This window comes from Rhinolophus hipposideros (genome assembly GCF_964194185.1).
Source record: "Rhinolophus hipposideros genome assembly, chromosome: 8".
NCBI lineage: Eukaryota > Metazoa > Chordata > Mammalia > Chiroptera > Rhinolophidae > Rhinolophus > Rhinolophus hipposideros.
The window spans coordinates 50,428,838-50,446,825 of record NC_138054.1 but is presented as its reverse complement, the minus strand read 5'-3'; positions in this window follow the sequence as shown (position 1 = coordinate 50,446,825).

Sequence of the window (17,988 nt, the reverse complement as noted above, 5' to 3'; positions counted from 1 at the left end):
CTGGGCCACTCACTCGAGGTGAAGTATGTACTACCTCACCTGGTTTATTTAAGTAAACTAAATATATTTTTGGAATTTGCTGAGGGCCAATTAACAATGGATCATGGGGCCACAGTTGGCCTGCGGGCCGCAGTTTGGACACCCCTGGCGTAGAACATAGATGGTACCCATTGAGGAGGCAGGAAATGGGGGAAGTGGTAAAAACGAGGCTGGAAAGGTAGGCAGATTAGGAATTGGCATTTCCAGATTAGGAAATGCCAGGTAAGGAATTTTACGTTGCAGGCAGTGAGTTAATTCTAGTTTCAAAAGTCTAAGATGAGCCACTACTCCCAGCATGAACCTTCCGACATGTTGGGCAGACGCCTGGGTCAGTTGTGAGCCAATAACAATAGAGAACAATTGGAGGAAAGAACTGCTGCTTCTTGGCACCCTGAGTGGGCACGGACTGTATGACCAAGGTGCTGGTAGTGAGCACACGCATGGGGGATGAGCGGGGGGCACCTGCCTGTCAGTCTCACCCTCTTACTCTCCTAGCCAGGGAGACTCTAACTGCCTATTATCATGGCTGAGAAAGGAAGGTACTGATTGGCCCAGGGGAGTAGACGCAGAAGGGGCACAGCCATTTGGTTGGACCCCTGTTCCTCACGTGTAAGCAGTCTTTCAGTCCCTCTAATGGACTCTGCTACTCAACTTGGGGCCCTCTCACATGCTGTTCTTTCTGCCCAAAAGGTTCTTTCCACCCTCTTCTACCAGTTAACTCCTATCCATCTTCCAACTAAGTGACTACTGTACCTATCACAGATTTTCATAGCACCTTATCCTTTCCTTTCAAAGAATTCAGGACGGCTCATAATTCTATATTTATTGGAGCGATTTGATTCTTGTCGGTCTTGACCACTGGACTACCAGTTCCATGAGGCCAGACACCACCAGTTTTGTTCATTTCTGACTCCCACCACCTTGCCGGTACCTGGCACAAAGCAAGTATTTGTTGACTGAATGAAAGTCTGCTGTGGACCCTGAACCATTCGCCATTCTCATTGCCCTTTACTATTCCCCACAACTCACATTACCGTCCAGAGATAAGGAGTTTTGAATAAGGGCAGGAGGACTGGACTTGAAAAGGCAATATCAGAGTGGACTCTGCCTCTATTCCAAGTGTAGCTCCGTACTGAAAGGCTCTAAGGAACCCACGTTTGGTGTACCCAGGCAGGTCTTTGGGAACTGTATTTAATTCAAGATGCTTTCTCCCCAGCCGTGAACCTGGTCATTAGCTGCATCTGACCCTCCCCTGATCCTACTTGGTCGAAAGAACTTTTCCCAGGCTTTAGGAGGTCATCCTTGGAAAGGAGGGGAATCTCCTTCTCCTCTCCCTCCAGGCCAGTATCCTAGGGCGTTTGGGAACTAAAACAGACGGTTCTTACAGCCCTAGCTGATGCCCCAGGGCAAGGGCAGATTCAGACCTATTGTAGGGGCCATGGGGCTCCAGGTTCCAACTCCCAGGCTAAGTAACTGGCCACTCCGCAAGGACAAATACTTGGGGTCAAACGTTTGACCTTAGGAGAGATGCGAGGGAGAGAATCTCAAGTGGTGTACAGGCTCGCCCAAAGTGCCCTTGGCCGCCAGCGCACCCGACAATCCCCGAGGGGCTCCGACTGCTTCCACCCAAAGTCGTAGCACAATGGGACCGCTGGAAAGTTCAGCCAGAGGCTGAGGGGTACCGGGGTAGGAAATGGGGACCGGCTTTTGCTTAAGAAGGGAGACTAGGAGGTCGATCTCAGGTAGTCCTGGGAGCCCGCGCGGCAGGGCTCCCCAGTCCCGCAAGCTGCAGCGCAGACCGCAGCGCCCGGCTCGGAAGCGCTGGGCAGGGGCTGCACGACCCGAGCGGCAAGGACACCCCCCCTCCACACACACACACACACACACACACACTGGTCTCCTCTCTACTCGGCATCGGGTCGGAGCGGAAGGGAACGGTGCCTGCTCTTAGGCAGCCCCTCCCGGCGCTGTCGTAGACCCCAGACGGAGGCGCCAGGTCGGCCCAGGCTGCCGCAGCCTCTGCCTTAAGGGGGGCCGGGGACGCGGCGCGAGGACAGAGCGAGACAGAGGAGCGTGGCCGAGCGCCCCGACCGAGACCCGGGTCGCGCAGGGCTGGGTGCGCGGGCTGCAGTCCGAGGGCACCCTACCTTGGCGAGCCGCGGGAGTCGGGAGGGAGACGGCCGGCCGTCCGAGGGGCCGGCGCACGGCCAGGCTTCGGGGCACACGCAGGCTCCGGGTGCACAATCCCCGTGCCGGGCGCGCACACCGGGCTGGCGCACAGTGGGCAGCCGGGGCGCGCACAGCCTCGGGCGCACTCCTGCCGGCGGGCTCCGCCGGGGCTCGGGGCGCACGCCCTGCGGGGCACACCCACCGCGGCCGCTGCGGGACTGGCTCGGCGCCGCCGCCCGCCCGAGCTTCGCCCGGCTTTGCCGCCTGCCAGCACCACCCAAGTCCCCGCCTTCGCCGGGGGGGGGGGGGGGAGACTCCTGACGCGGCGCTGGCTTTGGTGTGTAGGAAGAGGCAGCATTGCGAAACCGAGGGGAGGGTCTTCGCTTTGATAAACCCAGAAAGCCCTTGGACAGAGTTTGGAAGAAAAACTTGTTGAAAAGAGACCCCAAACCTCCTAATCTGTGTACCGCTCCTTTCAGATTCCAAAGTGCTTTCACATACCTTCGTCTCGGCTCATCTTTGCCCTCAACAGTTCGTGGGGCATTTCTATCCTCCTCTTGTGATGGGGAGACTCCATCGTACAAGGTAATGATGGTCGGAACCAGGACTAGAACCGGCCTTGGTAACAGAAAGCGAGTGCAGTGGCGTGATGTACTTCGCCAGCGGGATTTTCTCATTGAGGAGGTGGAAGCGTGAGGGTGGGGGTAGATGTACACGAACTTTTCTCTCTCCCAGATTCTGTTTTTTCCATTTTCTTTTTTGTCTTCCCAGTTCTGGCGTTAGCGCTACTCAGGAATCCTAAATCTTTCACTTCACACTCCCACCTCCCACAAGGCTTTTTATCCGTTCCGAAGATTTGCATTGCAATTATAACCTTGAATGACCAAAGTGCCGGAGGGACGTGCCCAATAAACCTTGCAGGGAAGAGCTGGGACTTCCCCATTTTACAAATGAGCACACAGTACAATGTAGCGGAGCCTGTGGGACTCCAGCTCCTAGCTGTGACCCACCGTACACATCTTTCAAAAGGCCCACTGGTACGGGGTAAATCAACCAAAGGGGTTTCGTTTTTTGACATTAATACCCTCGAGGGGGAGATAATTTGGGGCAAGATAATTCTGGGACTTTCGTTTTGCTGTTTTGATGGAAACATGGCTGTTACAATGATTTTCCTTCCTCTCACTAGGGCTCTTCCAGAAGCAAATCAATAGCCCCAGAGCAATAATAAATGGAAACGGAGGCTTGGCACCAGTACTGGGACACAATGGGGGGTGGTAGGGAGTGTGATGAACTTGAGGGCAGCTCCAGGCGCCTGCCCAAGTGAAGGCGCCACTACTACTCAGATCCATTAGGTTTTTGCCATTCAGGGTAAGGTATTAATATGGCCAGATCATCCCGTTTTTTAATAGGCCATGTAAATCCAGATATTTAAGTGAAATCTCCCAGTTTGTTGGTTACTCACTTAAAAAATGCTAGATACTTGCTATCTAGGTCAACGTTGTTCAACCCAAATGAAATGAATCTATAAACAGATCCAGTCCAAGGAGCAGGGTCTTGTGCCCTGGAGATTGGGGTACTTTACACTATTTCATTTGGGCCTCCCAACACCCCTGTTAGCATGGATGACTATTTCCATTTTCTGCAAGAGGAAACCCCAGTTCAGGAGAGTTCTATAACTAGTCCAAGGTCGCACAAGCTAACCAGAGCTGGAACCAAAACCCAGGTATTCTGACTCCTGGTCCTGGATGGAGCCTTTCCCTCTGTATCCTCTGATCTCATTAAGAATTTGATTCTTGCTTTCTGGGTGTTGTGAGCCAAGTTAGGCTCACAATGGAGTGGCACTGGGGTGTGGAGACACAGCACCTTTCCTGGGAAGATGGAGAGGGAGTGCCAGACTGCTGCCCTCGAAAGCTCAGCCTGATGACTCAGAGATGAAGTTGTGTCTTGAGGGTAAATCTGAGTCAGAGGAAGCAAGGCAGGAACTGGGACAGCCCAGGCTTCTGAATCCCAGAGTAGGGAATCACGAAACAGGAAGAACGGACTAAGCAAACACATCCACTCCTAGCCCCCTAAACCCCTGCAAACACACACACACACACACAAAAACACACCCCATAAGCCAAAGACACAGAAACACCAGCTAGAGCATTGCCTATTTTTTCCTGTCATAATAAGAAAGCAGCAAGAATCAGACTGGAAAGTAGACCATTTGTGCAGTTGTGGAAATATTGCAAGCAACAGGTCTTCTAGAATCTCAGGTTTGGGCATGTCCACTGTAGGACCAGCCAGAGCCTTTCAGACAGAGTCTGTAAAGCTGATTTAGAATGACTGGGCACAACACTGCTGTAGCCTGAAGCTCCGTCATCAGAGGATGAAGCCCCAGACAGAGAATGGAGTGTGTCCTTTCCCCCACTCTTTGCTGGAGGATCAAGTATTCACTATCTACCATATATGTGCCAGGCACTGAGCCGAGCATTTCGCATACATGATCTCATTAGACTCACAATGAAACTGTGAACTAGCTATTCTCCTACTAAGGATAATGCGGTACAGTGTCATTTGCCTAAGGACTGAGGACTAATAAATGGGGGAGGTGGGATTCAAACTTGGGTCTTGGTTACTCCAAAGACTAGACTCTCTTAACTGAGGGCTTGAAATTGCAGCCAACATGGAGATGTGTCACTCAGAACCTGCTTCAAGAAAGGACCACCCAGGCCTGCCTGGTGGTTCAGGCAGTTGGAGCTCCAGGCTCCTAACTCCTAAGGCTGCCGGGTTCAACTCCCACATGGGCCAGTGGGCTCTCAACCACAAGGCTGCCAGTTCAACTCCTCAACTCCCACAAGGGATGGTGGGCAGCGCCCCCTGCAACTAGCAATGGCAACTGGACCTGGAGCTGAGCTGAGCCCTCCACAACTAAGATTGAAAGGACAACAACTGACTTGGAAAAAAAAGTCCTGGAAGTACACACTGTTCCCCAATAAAGTCCTGTTCCCCTTCCCCAATAAAATCTAAATAAATAAATAAATAAATAAATAAATAAATAAATAAATAAATAAATAAATTTACCATTAAAAAAAAAAAGGACCGCTTAGCTGTAAGCAGTGTGGTTAGCTGACACCCCCACAGTGTGGTGAGCTCCTGCAGGGTCTTCCTCAGTCAATGATACTTAACAGCCAGCTCTCGGGGTGGGGTAGGGAGGAAATGTGTGCATAGATACAGTCAATTCTTATTATTCACAGTAGTTTGTAAATTGGTTGCAAACACTGAAATAGCTAATATTGAACCATGGCTTCTGGGGGAAATGCAGAGTTAGGTTCCTATAAGCCTCTGGGCACTTTTTCATCAACTGATCAATACATAACCTTGTTTTATGTTTCTGTTTAAAGACTAGATATATATACATATATGTATGTATATATATATACACATATATACATATATATGCATACACATTATACTTTTAATATACATAGGGTGCCAAAAATGTGTACACATTTTAAGAAAGAACTGCATTAAAATTGTAATAATATATACTGATAACAAAAGATGAATACAAGTCATGTGTATACATTTTTTCGGCACCCCCGGCATATTGTTGATTCATTAATGTTGCACTAACATCCAACAGTGCTATAACTCACTCCTGAGTAAATGTTATGTATCACATGTATGTTCTCCATAAGGCACATCATAGCCTTCTTGTGCTTAGGAATACTAGGCAGCACTTCAGCATTGTATTTTGGGGCTATTTTAAACGGTGAAATCACCTACAAAAAGCACTCAAAAAATGCAAAACAGTACCACTAAATAGACCACAAACAAGACACTTCTTTACAGCATGAGAGCTGAAACAAGAAGGCAGAGGGATGCCCTGTTCAACGTCAGATGGGAATGTGCATGTCAGGAGACTCAAAATTTTCACTGCTCTATGCATGGCTGAGAGTGACTGAAAAAGTACTGTGACTATTGATTTTGGGGTTACAAATAAGTGTTAGCAAGTAAGTGAATTTGCAAACACATTATGAAGATCAGCTATACATGTATGATGTATCCATATGTGCCTTCTGAGCCCTTCATATCCATCACCTATCCTTCCAGGTTCATCTCCCATAATCCTCTAGCCAGACTGGACCGTTCACCATCTTCCAAACATATCCCACTCCAAATTTATCTAGCTTTGTAACTGAGTGCAGGCTGCTGCCTATATCTGGACTCTTTCTTCTATGCCTCCCAACACACACACAGACACACACACACACGCACACACACACAGTCTTCCTGTGTCTGAGTGATTCTGCTGTGCAGTTTTACCTCCTCCGTGAAAGCCTTCTTGATGCCTCAGACAATGGGATTTCTCCATCCTTGGGACCACAATGGTATTTTGAAGCCTATGTCACACACTGCTCAGGTTCTACTTTGGTGATCTTCAAAAAACACAAATCTGGGGCCAATTAGAGCGCCGTGAGCTGAGCTCCCAGATGGCTCAGTTGGTTGGAGTGCATCCTCTCAACCACAAGGTTGCCGGTTCGACTCCCTCAAGGGATGGTAGACTGTGCCCCCTGCAACTAGAAACCGCAACTGGACCTGGAGCTGAGCTGTGCCCTCCACAACTAAGACTGAAAGGACAACAACTTGACTTGGAATAAAAATCCTGGAAGTACACACTGTTCCGCAATAAAGTCCTGTTCCCCTTCCCTAATAAAATCTTTAAAGAAAAACAACAACAAAACCCCCAAAAAACCCACAAAAACACAAATCTGATCCTGCCACTGCCCTGCTTAAAACTCCTCAAAGGCATCACATTGCTCTTGCGACAAAGTCTGGATTCCTTTGCGAAGGCTTACAAGTCTAGCCCCTTCCTACCTTTCCACTCTCATCTTGTGTCCCCTTATCCTCTCTCCTCTAGCCACACAAGACTCCTCTGAGTTCCTTTAACACATTGGATACCTCCCTGTCTAGAGTTCTCTCTATATACTGCATATTCTTCTGCCTGAAATTTTTTTCCCTCCAGTTCTTTGTCTAGATAATTAATACTTATCCCATGAGTCTCAGCTTAAACAACACTTCTGCAAGAAATCTCTCTGATGCACTTGTAACCCTCAGACTAAGTTATGAGTTCCTGGTGTCTGCTCCCATAACATCTCTGGTTTTCTTTCATAACATTCAGCACAATTTAAATGATGTGTTATTGCTCACTTCTCCCACAAGATTGTGATTACATGAAGAGAGGCCTATGTCTCATTTGATGTATTTCAGCACCTAGTTCAGAAACTGGCACATAAAAATGTAGCCTGGCTCTGAAGAAATGTTTATGAATGAATAAATAATGAAATCTCCGTTGTCTTGAGAGCTGTTTGAGAATGATGGGATAGCAGACAGGTAAAAGAATTATGGAGGTTTTAAGTTTTCTTTTACTTACTTGTAGTGTTAAATCACTGCTATCTTGGTGTTTTATACTACACACAAGTCTAAATTCAAAAGAGTTATTATTATTAAATTCAAAAAGAATATGCCCCTATTACATTATTTCATACACACAAATCAGTTAGATAATGTAGATTTAAATGTAAAAGAAAATTAATAAGCATCTAGAATATAACATAGGAGAATATTCATGTCCTAGAAGGAAGTAAACATTTCTTAAACAAGACATCAAAAGCACTAACCCTAAAGAACAACATTTGGAAGAGATTAAAGTTAAGAACTTCTGTTCATCAAAACTTATTGATATAAACAACAACCCTTTTATTCCCTCTTACAACTCTGTGGGTTGGCTGGGCTCAGATGGGCAGATCTGCTGCCCCACATTACTCTGGTTGGGGTTGAGTCATCTAAAGCTCCTTTGGGCTGGAACATTCAAGATGACTTTTTCATATAGCTGGTTAGTTAGAGGAAAGACAAGGCCCAGAACGAGTACAACATTGCTTGCAACATGTTTTACTGATACAAGATTGCTTTCAATATATTTTACTGGTTAAGCAGTCATGGGGCAAGCCTAGATTCAAGGGGAGAGAGTAATAAACACCAACTCGCAATGGGGAGAGTGAAAAAGAATTTATGGTCACCTTTGATCTACCACAACACCATTAAGAGAGTGGAACAGCAAACCAAAGACTGGGAGATGTTTTCAGAACATCTATGTTACCGGCTGAATTGTGTCCCCACCAAAAATTTCATATGTTGATGTCCTAACACCTGGTACCTTAGAATGGGACCCTATATGGAAATAAGGTTATTGCAGATGTAATTCATTAAGATGAGGTCATTCTGGAATAAGGTGGGCCCCAATCCAATATGACAGGTATCCTTATAAAAAGGGAAGTTTGGATAAAGAGACACGTACACAGGGAGAATGCCATATGAAGATAAAGGCAGAGATCTACAAGCCAAGAAATACCAATGATTGCCAGCAAACCACTTGCAAGTAGGAGAGAAGCATGGAACAGATTTTCTCCCATAACCCTCAGAAGGAATCAGTTCTAATGACATCATCATCTCATACTTCTAGCCTCCAGAACTGTGAGACGGTACAGTACTAAACTACCCAATTTGTGGTGTTTTGTTACAATGTCGCCAGGAAATTAATACAATATAAAAGAATGCAGTAAGAAAAAAACAACCCAATAGAGAAATGAGCAAAAGTTTAAATAAACACTTTACAAAAATAGGTATTTAAAATGTCAGTCATATTAAAAAGTGCTTAACATTATTAGTTATTAAAGAAATGCAATTTAACTTCAAAAAGGCATCACTGCACACTCTTCAGAATAGTTTACAGTAAAAATGTTAATAATACAAAGTGTTGACAAAGATGTAGAGCAAATGGAAGTCATAAACATTGCTCCTGGAGTGTAAATTGGTACAACCATTTGGAAAACGGTCAGTATCTACTAAAGCTGAATATATATATATATATATATATATATATATATATATATATATATATATAAATGTTCATGACCTAGCAATTCCACTCCTAAGCATAGACCCAATAAAAATGTGCACATATGTACACCATAATCATGAATTGTTATAGCAGTACTATTCACAATTTCTCCAAACTGTAAACAATTTAAATTTATGTCTAGTGTAGAATGGATAAATAAACTATGGTTAAGTCATACGATGGAATACTATACAACAGTGAAAATGAACCAACTATTGCTACATGAAACGACATGTATGAATTTCACAAAAATAAATGATGAGTATGAAGTACAAAGAGTACAGACTGTATAATTTCATTTAATAAATTTCAAACGCAGGGAAAACTATTTTATGATAGAAATCAGGTTAGTGGGTATCTTGGGAAAGAAAAGAGCAATTAAGAGGTTGTACAAGGGAGATTTGGGGGCTGACAGTGTTCTATTTTTTAAATCTGGGTAATATTTACAAGACTGGGTTACTTTGTGAAAATTTTTGAATTGTGCTTTTATTGTGTGCTTTTCTATGTATTAGGTTGGTGCAAAAGTAATTGTGGTTTTGCAATTGTTTGTAACATTTTAAACCACAATTACTTTTGCACCAACCTAATAAAAGTTTACTGAAAAATTAAATACATTCCAAAATGTCAGGTCGTCTCTACCCACTGATAGCTGGAAATTCTGCTTGTGCTTTTCACATTTGTAATGATTTATAAATGTGCTCTACTGGAAAATCATTCTGAGAGTTTTGAGATTATATAAAAAGAAGGAGATTGTAAATTTAATTTCTTTATCTTTTTATATAATGAAGCTTTGTTGTATACGTGAAATATTCACTGTTGATTAACTATTTAAAACTTGGTTAAGTAATAGACTGGACAATGGCATATTAAGCAAAGAATGTGACATTAATTTGGTAGGCACAGGTGATTCATTGGATGACAGAATTAGTGGCCAAATAGATCTCAACAATATCAATTTGCCTTCTAATCTCTACACAGATGGCAGCCTAAAGTCCAGCCTTCCTGAACACGCAATTACTCCAGCTTCAGGCTCTCTCTTTCTCATTCAGTTTATTTCACATATATCATTCTCTGCCACAGTCTTACATTGCTCTTCACATAGCTAACTCCTTCTGAGTCTAGTTCAGGTATCACCTGACTCCTGTGAGTCTCTGAGACCCCCTCCGTTGCGTAATCAGGCTCTGTGCAATCCCCTCTGCTTGAGTGTGGGTTGGACCAGCAATTCACTTCTAACAAATAGAATATGGCAAAAGGGATGGGATGTTGCTTAGGAATTAGGTCACACAAAGACTCTGGCTTCCATGTTGGGCTTCCTGTCTTCTTCCCTTACTCTGACTCTTTTTCTCTCAGAATCCTTGCTCTGAGGGAAGAAAGGGGCCGTGTGTGAGTAGCCCTATAGAGAGGCCCATGTGGCGTGAAACTACCGTGTCTGGACAATAGTGAGTTAAGACCTGAGGTCTGCCAATAGCCACAGAAAAGTGCTTCAGGGTAAATCCTCCCCAAGTCAAGCACTGAGGCGACTACAGTCCCAGATGATATCTTTTTTATTTTATTTTTATTTATTCTAAAGATTTTATTGGGGAAGAGGAACAGAATTTAATTGGGGAACAGTGTGTACTTCCAGGATTTTTTCCAAGTTGTTCTCCTCTTGATTGTAGCCTTGTGAGACCTTGAACCAGAGGCACCAACTCAGTTGTACCCAGATTTCTGACCTGCAGAAACTGCGAGCTAATACATGTTTGTTGTTTTAAACAGCTAAAGTTTAGAGTAATCTGTTACACAGCAATACAGCCCCCACCTTCACCCTTCCCACCCCAGGTTGGATTCATTGCCCTTGTCATACCCAATGCTCTCACAATCACAGCATTTATCACCCCTTGTAGTAATTACTGCTTACTTGTCTATCTCTCTCATGAAAGGGACCAGGAACTATGTCTTACAAGCTTTTTCATTCCAGTTCCTAGAACTTAGTTGCACTCAATAAGTGTTTGATTAACATATGAAAGAATAAACAGATGATAGCTGTTTAACCTTGGGAAATATCAACCTCTCTTATTCTCAATCTTTTGGTTTGTAAAATGATAACAAAATTTGTAGAAATATTTGAGAAGCAAAATGAGCATGACCTGGTAAATAATTAGAGGTGAGAGGTGAAGGGAAAGAAAGAGTCAAAGTTTGGACAACTGGGCATCACCAGGACAGAGAAAGAATAACAGGAGGAGATGGTGTAGAGAGGAGGATGGCAAGTTCAACTTTGGACACATCAAAATTGAGGTATCTTGAACACATCCACCAGAGTAATGGGTATACAGTCTGAAGCTTAGGGAGAGGTCTGTGCTGAGATAGATTTGGGAGTTAGTAACATATAGATGGTAATCGAAGTCATGGAGAGAAGCCAGAGTGAGAATAAACTGTGGACTGAGAATAGACCCCCTAGGGGATATTCTCATAAAGAGAAGGACAGGGGTGCAGATGGAGGGTGGGAAATGGACAGGGGTCTGTCTAGAATTGGAAGAGTGTGGTATCCCAGATACATGGATATAGACAGTTTCACAAAGCAGGAATGATCAACAATAACAAACACAGCAGAAATCAAGATATTAACTGGAAAACATCCATTGAGTTCAATAATTAGAAAATTGTTGAAGACCGTGGCAGATTGTATTTTTCAAAGATGACAGTAACAACATTGCCCATCACACATACTCTTCTACAATGTGATCTCACCACTGTCCTATTCAGAAATGGTTTATACTACCTCCCCTTGATTTGGGGTGGGGTTGTGACCACTTTGACAAGTGAATTATGGTGGAAGAGGTCTATGGGACGTCTGAGGCTATAAAAATCATAATGATTTCTGAGTCGCAAAAGGCGATGCCTCTTCTACCTTGTTTCCTGGAAAACTAGAGCAAGGCATGTAGGAAGCCAGACTACCCTGAAGCCACCATTGCTGTATGGAAGCCAAACCACATAGAGAGACCATGTATAGGTCTCCATTCAGCAGACATTATGGAAAAGAGACAAGTTATACTTTATGACCAATCTGATTTCCTGGCACAGTCTGACTTCGGAATGCACAAGCATAATAAAATGGTTGTTTTATGCCAGTAAGTTTTGGGGAAATTTGTAATTTATTACACAATAATAGTACCTACAACAATAACTTTAGGGAAAGCAGTCTCCATGCAGCAGTCAGGACAGAGGCCAGAAAGCAGTGGGTTTGGGAATATCTAAGAGGTAAGGAAGGAGGTGACACATGAGTAGACTATAGTGGGGGGAGGTTAAATTAGAGGGTGATAGAAGGGGGTTTAGGAGGGCTCTGGTCAGATGGAGTAGAATGGACAAATTTATAGGACAAGAGGAAAATATCAGAAGAGTGGGAGAGCTGAAACAGAGAAGAGAGGTTACAATAGAGAAGTCAGCAGGGGAGGTGCAGGGCACAGGTTCAAGAACTGGGCTTGAATGATCTCCACTGTGACTGGAAGAAAATGACTGGAATTTGTTGGAAGAAGGCATAGCAGGATAGCAGTTTGAGGAAAACAGCAGTAATGGTGTGAGTGTAGTTCAGTTGATTACCTATGGGGTCTGGACCTTCAGCCAAGAGCACTGACAGACTGAAGGAAATGGAAGGACAATAGGGTTGGGGTCTTTTGGAGGTCAATATGCAGGCGTCATGGGTATGAGGTCATGAGATGGCTCAAAGGATGGGAAAATGTAACCATAAAGAAAGTTACCAGAATCTAGATGACCCAGTGCTGGGTCGTGATAAGATCCAGGGTGGGGTCTGGGAGTGGTGGCTGAAGTAGAGTGAAGGTGAAGTCTCTTGAAGTTAAAGAGATCCAAGAAGTAATAGTCCAATCAGTTGTGTACCAGTGTATTGAAATCTCTTAGGGTGACATAGGACTTGAGCTGGAGAGGAAGACTGAGAGCCAGGCTATGAATGATTCAGTGAATGAGCATTGGACAGTTTTCAGTGTTAACAAGGAAAGCTGTTGGATAGCATGAGGCTCAAAGACAGATATGTGTGAACAAGCAGTGGTATGGAAGTGATAATGGAAAGCCAGGACAATGCAGTCATTTCTACTTCAGATGGGTAGAATATGGATCTGAGAGGGTAAGCAAATTTCTCCTGAAGGGCTACAGAGGAAGTGAAAATTTCTGTGAAGACAAAAGGTAATGAGAGCCTTCTGTGAATTTCTTGGAGGAAAGAGGGAATGTTTACAATGGATGGAGGTTTCTGGGGAGTGGGATGTAATGGCTAAACGGTATAGAAATGGAACGAGAAATGGAAGGAGGAAGAGAAATGGTGGGGATAGGTATGTGTATGGGATTTGAGTTGGGGAAGGGACTTTTTATTACAAGGCCCTTATTGTGGGCAGGGACACTCTTAGAGTATTCAGAACATAGACAAAAGGCCAAGCTAGGCAGGCAGTAGGAACCTTATTCTAGGTCAAGATACTTGCTCCTCAAGTCCAGTGTCCCTCCCCAAGACATGCCCCTCCTGGTAGAGCCAGGAGGCCCCTCTGCCTGGAAGGTGACTGTCTCTCAAGGACACTGTAAAGGGGAGGTGGGTGGTGGGTGGTGTGGCACTTGACTGTGTGACCCCTTAGACATCTTGGGCATCCTTGACTCAGGAAATGACACAAAGCAACGGATCTTCCTGTTATGACTGTTTTGCTATAAACGAAACAGGAAAATATGAGAGTTGTTGAACTCTCCTGAGAGGAAGAAAATAAAAAGCAATCTTACCACCCACCTGGAAGTTCATTTTAAATGACTTTCTAGAGCTATCCTCAGATAGAAACAGACACGCTCCTATTAATAAACTTGGCTAAGAAAGGGCGATCTGTGGCCCGGGTGACTCTGAAAACCTCTTCCCCACAAAGTCCCTGAGAGTGACAAAGAGAAAGAGTGTGCTCTGGTCACTGGACAGCCCATGCTGGTCATTGCAGGTAGAAAATTTTACAGGGAAAAAGAATCCTCAACCTCTAATTCCACCTCTTGTCCTTCATGAATGAGTTTATAAGCCGAGTCACCGCAGCTAAAGAAGAGGGTTTACCCGAGACCAGGCATCTCCCCTGCCTACCCCACCCCCCAGGAACATCCCCAGAAACCTGAGGGAGGAGGTTCTGTCCCCACTTTAGAGATATGGAAACCGAGACTTAGAAGAGTCCATCTTTCCCCTCAAGTTCCCACAGTTAGAAAGAGAATCTGAGATTCAAGGCAGTGTACCTCCTAAGACTGGGTAAGCAACCACGTCATAGTTTTGCTTGTCTTCACACCATTTAGACGTGTGAAAATCTGCAAAGTCAAATTCTTCTTGCATTGTCTCAGATGTGGTTGGAAAGCAGCCGATCATCATGTCCAGACTCTCCCCCTGGCTCGCAGAGTACTTCAATGTCCTTTTTGTAACCTACAAAGCCACCACGGGCTAAAGATTGGGTCTCCTGCAACCCAGAACCTCCGTCCTGAATGGAGGTCACCTCCTTTCTGTCAGGCACTCTGGTTTTCTGGTTTTGAGGAACAGAGAGCCCTCCATTCTCATCACCTTAGGAGAGAGGGAGTGAGGTCAAGTTGGGGCTGAAGAAAGGATGGAAGGTGCCCTGCGTGCTTCTGTGTGTCATGGACCACGTGGTTTCCATGTCTGTCACTGCTTCATTTCCAGAGTCTTCCTTCTCCCTGCACACCTACTAAACAATTCTCTGCTTACTCTGGGTCTCTCCTCAAATGGCCCTTGAAGCTTTGACTCCACTGTAAAGAACCTTCCAATGCATTCTTGTGGCCTCCAGCTCTGCTGTTAACTGCCTGCATGTCTCAGCATTTCTTGGTTCAAATTCCTGAGGTGGGAATCTGATTGGCCTGGCTCCCTTTTTGTGCTGGGCCATAGGTCATAGGTTGCTAGTTGGCCTGTTGGCTCAGATGACTTTCCCTGTTGTGCTGGACAGCTGGACATGGGACAAAACATGGCTAAGGAATGTCCCTTCCCCCTTTCAACTATGGCTATTCATTGAATTGTTTCTTTCAGAAAGGACAATAGCTAATATTTGTACTGTACTTCTAAAACCTCCACTGGCCCTGACACAGGAACACAGCATTTTGGAGCCTTTATAAACAAAAGGCTTAACTGCTAGGAATGACAACTTACAGTAAACATACTCTCACTCCAACGTTCACTATCATCACATAACCCAGTGCTTCTTTAAACTTCTCTCCAAACTAAAATGTCTGTCTATCCCTGGGAGCTCCCAAATAGTGACTCCTGTGTTAGCAGGGAGTCTTGTCTGCTGCCAAATGACCTCTGCGTGCTGTCCTCTTCTGCCCCTGCCATACACACCGCTGGCCCTGCCACCTCTGGCACTTGCATTTTTGCAGCTGTCACTGTGTCCCCCGACCCCAGTGTTGCCTATGCTGATCAAGTCAGCACACCCAAGTGATTTAAGGAACAACCATAGGGGGAGAGCTCTTCTCTGTTTACATTACCTACTATCAGAGGGGATCTCCATGCTCTGGCCTCCGATAGCTTAGGGAGGCTCAAATGAATCTGCTTTTTCAGTTTGTATAAGGTGCAGGACACTTTGCCTAACACTCAGGCACAAGAGCATGTGTGTGGAGGGGGGGAGGGGAGAGGGCTGACGGGCTGGGGCAAAGTTGAGGAGAGGCAGCAGGTCTTACTCTGCATGAGCCTCCATTTAGTTACCTGGGGTGATTTATTTCCAGGGATACTCCTTGGTTTCTCAGGCATCTCCCCTGCCTACCCCTTGGTGTGCCCTCAAGTCTGATGCTCAGTGGTGGAGTTGGCTTGGAATCCTGTAAGAAGAGGGAAAGACCTCAGCATAGCGGCATGAGGTCAGACAGCCTGTCTTCTCAGCACCACCATTTGAACTGGCTATTTGGTATGTCTGAGGCCTATACGTGAGGGCTAATAATCCTTGCCTCAAGGGACTGTTGTGGGGAATAAATGGAAAGAGATACTGTACCTAAAGCACCTGAGCCTGTTCTGGTCCCTGGTAAGAACTCTGGATGAAGATGTTATTATGACCCCAAGGAATAAAGTCAGATCCCTCCACGGGCCAAGACCCAGCAACCCCCTGTGGTGGCTGTCGTGGGCATAGCCTCCCAGGATCTGCAGAAGGGAAGCAGGAGGAAGATGAGCCCTTAAGTTTACACTGGTCTCTCTGTACCACTCTGCTTACTCTTGGGGTAACATGAGAAGTAGAAACAGGGTAGATGTCAGGAGAGGGATGAGGGAAGAGATTGGGCACAGCAGTGGACTTAGTGCAATAGGTCCCTGGCAGCCAGTCCTTCATAAGGGACATAAGCCTGACCCTTGTAAGTCAGCTGGGAACAGATGGTATACATTTGATGTGATGCTTAAGAGCACACTTTTCAGGAGCCAAGCTGTATGCATTGAATCCTAGCTCCTTCACAAGCTGGGTGACTTTGGATCAGTTATCCCAAGGCTCAGTTTCCTCACCTGTTAAACGGGAGTCACCATAGAACTTATCACGTGTTGTTATGAGCAATTAATCATACAATACACAGAGAAAGTGCTCAGAACAGTGTCTGGCATGTGACAAACTAGTTCATTATTGTTATTTAAACCCATCTGTGTCTTACCTTGTCCAAAAAGACTGTAAGTTCTTCAGAGATTTTAAGTTTTGTTTTTTTACTGTAGATCAGTGTTGATGATGAAAAATGAATGAGTGAATGAATGGAAAATAAACTAATTTATAAATTTCCAGTGAAGAAGAGCTTATTAATAGTGCTTAGACATATGTGATTTTATGCATTTACTGAGGCCCATCCTTTCGTGTGACTACATACACCCACATCCCATGACACGACTCCCCATACTCTCTTCCCCACCCACTCCCCTTCCCATATACATCCTATCCCCATTCCCCTCCTCACACCCTTCCACAATCCACACCCCCTTTTTACACTTTCTACACACAAACACAAGCACACTCATACTCACTCCTTTTCACACACCTATCCACACAAGTGTTTTGCATGTACACACAAACACACACACACACTCTCCCATTCTGAAGAAATCTAAAGAATATATTTTTTTCTGCATTATTTTTTAAGGGTGAGTAAGGAAAAGAAAATCTGCCTACTGGCTATTTTGAGTCTTTAATATTTTCCCTGCTCTGTCCCTTCCACCCCACCCCCCACCCCCCACACACCCTTCTGTCTACCCGTTCCTCTATCAGTCAAAAGAAAAGAGACTTTTCTCATGACAGAGGAAAACTCATTTCCCCATTGGCTACCTGGGCAGAAGCTAGTCTTTTCTCAACCCCGGAGGAGTACAGCCAGGCCTGCTCCAGGGCAACTCAGACACATCTGGACTTTTCCCCCTTCAGGTGAGATTCCCACTACCCTTAGTTCCTCTCAACAATGGTTTTTGCATTGTTAGGGGACCGAGAGGAGAAAACGAACTCCTATTTAACACAAATATTTGTTATAAACATTTAACAAATATATTTATATCTGAGTGGCATCATCTCAGCCTCATAGCCCTATGAAGTTAGGCAGCTCTCCATTCTACAAATGAGGAAGCTGAGCACAGAGGTGTTCATGGCCTTGTCTGTGGTCACATGGTAAATAAATGGGGGAGCCAAGACTCAGAGGCTTCTGACTCCAAAGATACAACTACAAACTGAAAGATCCTTTCTAGAATCTTAGGTCCAGGGACAGCTTTGCCAAAGCATCTCCTTGTCTTGCACTGACCAACTGATAGGCACAGCCCTTTCCTGGGAGGAGCTTCAATATGAAGCATGTGTGACAGCTCTGCCTTTCTGGGGAGATGCAAGCACTCTCTCTTGACT